The 7,410-nt window shown below is 40.2% G+C and overlaps 1 pseudogene; it reads right to left on the bottom strand.

Annotated features, from left to right (window-relative positions):
- On the bottom strand, nt 1-113 carry LOC111740800 (annotated as a pseudogene).
- Nucleotides 114-7,410: the final 7,297 nt, after the last annotated feature.

Below are 7,410 nucleotides of genomic sequence, written 5' to 3'. Positions count from 1 at the left end.
CAGCACCTGGTCTTCCTAGGTGGTCTCCCATCCAAGTACTAACCAGGCCTGCCCCTGCTTAGCTCGTGAGACCAGACAGGATCAGGCTCGTTCAGGGTAGCATGGCTGTAGACTGGGAATGTTCTTAATCCTGGCATTCAGTACATGAATGGTTCATTTACACCTATGATTTGTGCATTTTTATGTATGTATGTTATACTTCAATAGAAAGTTTATACTTAAAAATTTAACTCTTCCTAGAGATTTTGAAAACTTTGACTCCAACTGGTAAATGGAAGTGTTGGCAATTAAAGCAATTTCAGGTGTGACAGAATAGGTTGGGGAGTAGATAGGTGGGATTTCCTGGGGCCTTGGAAATTATGCCACATAAATGCTTACATAGTCAAAGACAAATTTCCTGTAAGCACTGAGATGGAGGCAGACAAGGGGCTCTGTAAGTATTGAGAAAGACTCTAGTCAGCACCCAAAGTACTGAAAGCGCCCAGGCCTTGAAAACTTGGCAAGGTCAGCTTGTACTTCTTATACATTTAAAAGCCAGGATCTGGCAGAAGGCAGGTCCACAACCTCTGTTCAGTCCATGAATAGAGACACAGTCTAATAGCCATCTTTTGCCAGGTCAGTCACTTGCTTGTGTGAGTGCCTGGAGGAGGATGCCAGAGCACGATTATTGTGATTAGGTGAACACTTGGAAGCAAAATGGAAAGACAGCAATATGCCAATTAGTCAAATGAATTGATTGCCATTTTTAGGTCTGTTCCCAGGAGGCGAGAACCGAGACAGGATGTCTATAAAACCCCTCTTGGAGGCAGTTGTGGATAAAGAGCTTTGTGATTAAAAGATAGGGAGACACTTACCAGGTCAGATGAGATGAGAAGCAGAGACCAGAAACACTAAATATTTCCGGAAAACTGATGCTCTAATTTTTTGTCATTTAATATCTATGGGTATAAAGATTTCATGCCTCACTCAGCAATGTGCAAAGTGGAGAGACTCATGAGAATAATTAAGGTTGATAGATACTATATCTCTGGATCCATCTTCAAGGACTGTCTGGCCTGGGCCTATAATAATGGAAAAGATATAATCCCCTGCATCAAGGTTCAAGCTCTAGGTGGGACACAGACACAAAAATAGGTCATTATGCTACAGTGTTGTGGGCAGTGATACGGATAGTTCCAGAAGGCTATGGAAATACCACGGAGGAGCTCCTAGCCCTGAGAGAAGGAAAAGAGGAAACACTTGGGAGACGGAAGACTTCATGTTCATGTTCAAAATGGTTAAACCACAGGTTTAACTCTGTGCTACAAATTGCACTGACTTTGCATCACAAGGGAAGGGAGGTATATCCTCCTAGGCCTGCCATATTCGACAATGACCCAGAGCTTCTTTTTCTTATAAGGTATAAGCAAGCACCAAGTAGAAGTTGACCATATCACATGATTTTATAATTTAGGAACACAAGTTAACCAGGTAGAGAGTGTGCTGGTATAATCAAGTAAAATGTCCAGTGAACTGGGTCTGCTACATATTTAAAGATACACGTCATCATTACTATGTGGTAGGCAGTTAGACGTAAATAGTAAGCAATTTTCCTAAATGATGCCTTAATTAACATATTCCCTGAAAGTAAAACTCTTTGATTAGTTGTACTGAAGGTGATAATTGGTGGTAGGATTTTTAAAAAATACGTAAACACACACAAATAACATAAATGACTGAATAGAAAAACAGTGGTAAACAAGAGATAGAGAGCTCATCCCTCTCTTTACTTTAGCTGAATCAAAGCAACAGCACCATAAGTAATACCTGGATCATAAATAGGACTTTTTCAAAACCACATTTTATTGTCAGGAATGTTGTTAAATAACATAGGAGGCATACAACAGAAATGCAGGCTTGACTTGCTAGAGCAATTCATTTTTCCAGAGAAGATAGAATTCTGGATTTTTAGATTCACTATTCTGATTTTTAATATTAGCATCTAATTCAAGCTAAAAATCAAAGCAAAAGACCACTTGGAACAAAATACTTTTGTGAGCTGAATTCAGCCCCTAGGATGCAAAAGTCCAAGGTGGTCCGTTGTCCTCAGAACTGAGCTACAGAGGTGGTGGCTTGGAAGCAGAGATTGTTAGGCTATCTTGGATGCATCTCTTGGGGATAAGGTGGGCGCCTGGTAAGTCAGGTATGAGGATTCCTTCAAGGCAGGAACCAAAGTCTTAAACAAACACTCAAGAAAGGGGGCTTAGAAGTGTCACGGCCTGGGCGAAGCAAGAAGTAGTCCGTAGGCAGAAATATTTATGCTGGCTGAGGTGTCATCCAGACTGTGGGGGATGAAACTGACATCCCAGAGCATGCTGACAATATTGAATTTTACCTGAGCCCTTTGATCCTGGAAAATAGTGAAAATTAAAGGATCTACCTATTTTTGTGTTCTGGAAAACAGCTTGCTGCAAAGAACCACTTTTTCCCATATGACTCAGATGTCCCATGTTTAACCTATGACAAAGCTAGACACAGACTCCAAATTTCCATTCTTTGCCTCACAAATGATGAGCTGTACTGCTCATCCCCATTGATGAATTGGAACAAAATGCTTGTTAACTAAATTTTGGCTACGCTTCTTCCCTTTTTCCAAACCCATGAACTTCGGCCCACTGTCAGCCTGAACCTGCAAACAGACTGACCTCAGCATAAAATACTCTCATTCTACTACTGTCTGATTCTGATCACGCCACCCTTTCATTCCATTTCTCCATAGTCCATTCTTTCTAGCCTTATTCACACCTCTTTATAAAATAAAACCCTTATTTGCTTGACCCTGACACTTGCAGTTTCTCCCTGTTGCAAGCATCCTCCTCCTCTATTGCGATAGTCCCTTTCCCCTTTGCAATAATCTTTTTGAATAAAAGTCTCTCCTAAGTCTAGATTTATTTTTTATTTAATAATGTCCTTCTGCATCCTATTCTACTTAGCACCACTTCTGACAATAAATTGTGTTGTTGAAAATGTTCCATTCATGACCAGAAGTATTACCCTATTAAATGATGTCTTCTCACATGACAAAAATTAAGTAGCAGCTGAAGTCATACCAAGTCAATGGACAGTGAATTGTTAGAATTCTGGGGTAAGGTCACTAGTCTGTCTTGGCTTCCGTGACACCACACTCAGTTTTCTCTCTTCTTCAGAGTCTGTGCGTTCTCAGGCTCCCGGTGGTCTGCAGGGTTGGGCCTGGGTGTTCTTGCTACCTACACTCTCAGCCATTTCCAGGGCTCAGAAGACCATCTACATGCCAATGTGTCCCAGCTCGTATCCTTTTAATGGCTGATTAATATTCATTGTATGTATACATTTTGGTTATCCCTTCATCTGTTGGCAGACACTTGGGTTGTTTCTACCTTTTGGCTATTGTGAATAATGAAGCTATGAATACAAGTGTGAACACAATATTGAAGTCCCTATACAAGTTTCTATTAGAGTCCCTGCTTTTAATTCTTTTGATATGTACCTTGGAGTGTAATTGTTGGGTCATTTGGGAGTTCTATGTTTAATCTTTTGAGAAACCACTGAACTGTATTCCATATCAGCCACCATTTTACATTCTACCTTCTCTACCTTACCAACACTTGCTATTTTCTGTTGGGGGGTGGGAATTTTAAAAAAATTATAGCCATTACCACGTGTGAAGTGGTTTCTCATTGTAGCTTTGATTTCTCTAATGACTAATTATATTGTGCATCTTTTCGTGGGCTTATTGATCATTTTGACATCTCCTCTGGAGAACTGTCTATTCAAGTCTTTTGCCTATTTTTGCATTGGGTTGTTTCACTGTTTTTTTGTTGAGTTTTAGTTATTTATAGAATCTAGATATTACTCTCTTATTAGATATATGATTTGCAAGTATTTTCTCTTATTCTATAGGTTATTTTTCATTTTCTTGATAGTATCCTTTGATGAGCAAAAGTTCTTGATTTTGATTAAAAGTCCAATTTAAAAAGATAATTTTTAAAAGGCTAAAATATGACTCTTGTACATATGCAAAATTAACACATATTAGAGATTTTATTTTACTAATTCATGAGAGAACCAGCAAGATGTTACCACCAGCTTAAAGGAGAATTCAAAGAATATACATATAGGCAATCAAGAAAGGTAAAACGAATTTACAAATATATTCAAAACGGGCCAATAGTCACAGGGCAATAATCCTCTACCAGACAAAATTTATTTGCATCTCCATTGACAAGAATCATTTGTATTGCTATCAGTTTTACATAACTTAAAAAGTTGTAAAATAGCTCAAAGACAGTGAAAATTTTAATAACTCAATAGAATGCCAGAGAGGACACCTAGTAATCTTTTTTGACTATTTCAAAATTTTTTGTAATTTTTTCTGATGGCATACCCAGGGTACTCCCCAATCCCTGTCTCAGCAGTGAGATGAACCAGTCAATTGCCTCAAGTCTTTTGGCACTGGGATAGCTACTGGAGGCAGTTAGTTCAGCTCAAGGACTATTCATTCATTAAGTGCCAGATGGCAGAGGGGCAGCTACTTAGCCATTCCTGCTACAAATACTTAATATCTACTAAAAGCAGCCATTATGCTGTGAGCACAGTGGAGATCAATGCAGGCTGGTCTCTGTCCTCTTGAGCCTTACTGTCTAAATGGGGACAGGAAGAACAAGGAAATAAATAAATAAAATAATCACAAACTGTGATAAACGCAATGAAAGAAAACAGCTGACAACACAGAGAATCACCAAGAAGAGCCTACATTAGTGGAGTAGTCAAGACCCGCTGCTCAGAAGAGAACATTTAAGCTGAGACTTGAAAGATGAAGAGGAGCCAGCCATTCTGAGTGTGGGGGTGTGGCAGGAAGCTCCCTAGCAGGCAACTCCACAGTCTGCCCTCACTCTCTTGCTTCTGGGGACAGGTCTGCCGCAGATGCAGTTTTTGTTTATTCCTGCCCGGGGTGTGCAGGAGACAAGTACAGCCAAGTCTGGCCCTCCCAATGGTTTTGCCAGCTGCTTTTGAGCCTAAGCTTCAAAAAATTTCAAAGGGAAGAGAAGAGCCCCTCCCAAACCAGCTCACCCTCCTTCCTCTTCGGTTCCAGTTTCCCTCTAAATTCCCCCATCTGCTAAGTGAAGCCGGAATGTCTTCAACATATAAACATCAGTTGAACCCACAAAATGACATAAAAGGCTTTAAAAATGCAAATGAGTGGGAGAATTAACATATTAGTGTGACTGTGTAAAGTGATCAGCTCTTATTCTGAACTGATTTGAATAGAAAGCTGCAAAGCATGGAGATTATAAGGGATAAGAGGAAAGAGCAAGGGTGGTGTGGGGCAATGGGGCACCAGGATCAATGTCACCTGCCTCACAGTTTTGTCCAGGACCTGGGCTGCAATTCATCACTGTTTCAAAATCATTTCATGCTACTCCGTGACTCTCACCAGGAAGTTGGCACCAGAAGGGCAAGGTTAGGAACCATCTGCCCAAGTTGGAGTGCTGCAAGTGGATGGCTCATGGGGACAGAGAGCAGAGGGAGGAGAAGGTGAAAGGTAGAGTCTAGGGGCACTGGTATGGGCAGGAGAGAAAGAAGGAGATGGAGAACAGACTTAGAGAGCAGACAGAACCAGAAAAAAAATGTTGTATCATAGCAACTGAGGGACGTGTTTAAAGAGAGGAAGTGGCCAGTTATGTCAATACAGAGAGACTGTTTCTCAATATGTGTGTGGCTCTGAGAACACCCATGTCAGAACGCTCAGGGGGATAATTAAGAATTCCGATTCCTAGGCCTTGGCCACACCTGGTTTGAAATCTCTGGCACTCAAGCCAGAAACTGGTATTTTAATAGGTGCTCAGGGATTATGATGCATATTCTGGAAAGGTTTTTAAACACATGAGATGTGGAATCAGAGCCAGATCCAATTTTGGTTCCTTCATTTGAGCTGTTGGGCAAATTATTTAACCTCTCTGAGCCTAGTTTTGTTTTGTTTTGTTTTTAATCTATAAAATAATACCTACTACATAGATTGATATAAGAACAATCTTCACATGAGACTATATTATATACACAAACTGTATATGTAGTGCTTAGCACAATGCTTGGAACACAGTTAAAATTCAATGAATATTATCTGTTATTGTAGCATAATAAAAAAGGCTATGGAATTTGGGAGAAAAGGGTAATATTAAACTTTCCAGATAGTTTCAGCAGAACAGCTTAGGAAATTTCTGGGAATTAAAAAAGAAACACATGAATAGGAAGTAGAAGCAGCAAGTGAAGATCACAAGTTTAAGTTTAGGCAAATTTGCAGCAGGAGAAAAGACATTTGGGTTGGTAGTTAGAACTGGGCAATATTGGTAAGAGAAAAGTTGTTAATTTAGCAGTGACGGAAGGGTGTTTAAAGGACAGAGGAAGGAGTTTCAATGGCACAAATATAGAAGCAGTAGATGAAAATGGATAGGAGTAGGAGCTTGGTCTCAGAGAAGATGGGAAGGACGATCAGAGGATAGGTAGCGGGATGGGTATGAGTTAGAGAAGCTAAGCCATTTTCCCTGACATCAGAGAAAAGAATGAGAGCAGGAGTTCACCAAGGGTGGACCCCTGTCCTGCAGAATTGGTATACCAACAGCTTGTTAGAAATGCACATTTTCCAGCTCCTGGCGTCCAACAATTTGTATTTTAACAAGCCTTCTAGGTGATTCCAACGTACCTGCAGTTCGAGAACCACTGAATTCAGGAAGAGATAAAGAAGCAGGGATTTTTGAGACAAAGCTAGGCAGACCCATCTGCTGAATGTGAGAGGTACATGGGGATTAAGTGGAGGCCCAAGCCACAGAGAAGGGAGTCTGGGACAACTGTTGTAGGTGGGTGCTAAAGAGTAAGTTAGAAATACATGCAAGGATTGTCAAACTACACGATGCCATAAGAAAGTTTGTCTTATAATAACAACACATCTGAGTGGACTAAGAAGATAATACAAAATATTCAAACAGCTATATGTATTGACAGATTTATAACACTGAAAGACTAAGCACTTAATTGTTCAACATTAGGGAAAGAGTCACTAGAGTCCCAAGGTGTTCAGTAATACCTTGTGAAGACTATCAGACAATAAAAAACATCTATGATACAATGCTGAATGCTAAAATAAAGCTACGGCAGTGTACAAATGTACACTGACAATTATGCTTATCCAAAAATAAGGTACTATTGGAGGAATAATGGGAATTTAAAAATAGATAAATTTCCGAAAGCCACTGGGGCCAAGGACATGGTTATCGAGCTGGGCACCATGGAAGGTGAGGGCTTTTGGATAAAAAGGGCTTTATTTAAGAGTTGACTGCTGTTGGGTGGTATAGGGGACTAGGAACTTCTTTTCAGTGGGACAATGGCTCAGAGCCA

The sequence above is a fragment of the Pteropus vampyrus genome, unplaced genomic scaffold (genome assembly GCF_000151845.1).
Source record: "Pteropus vampyrus isolate Shadow unplaced genomic scaffold, Pvam_2.0 Scaffold68, whole genome shotgun sequence".
Classification (NCBI taxonomy): Eukaryota; Metazoa; Chordata; class Mammalia; order Chiroptera; family Pteropodidae; genus Pteropus; species Pteropus vampyrus.
This window is presented reverse-complemented; position numbering and strand designations above follow the sequence as displayed.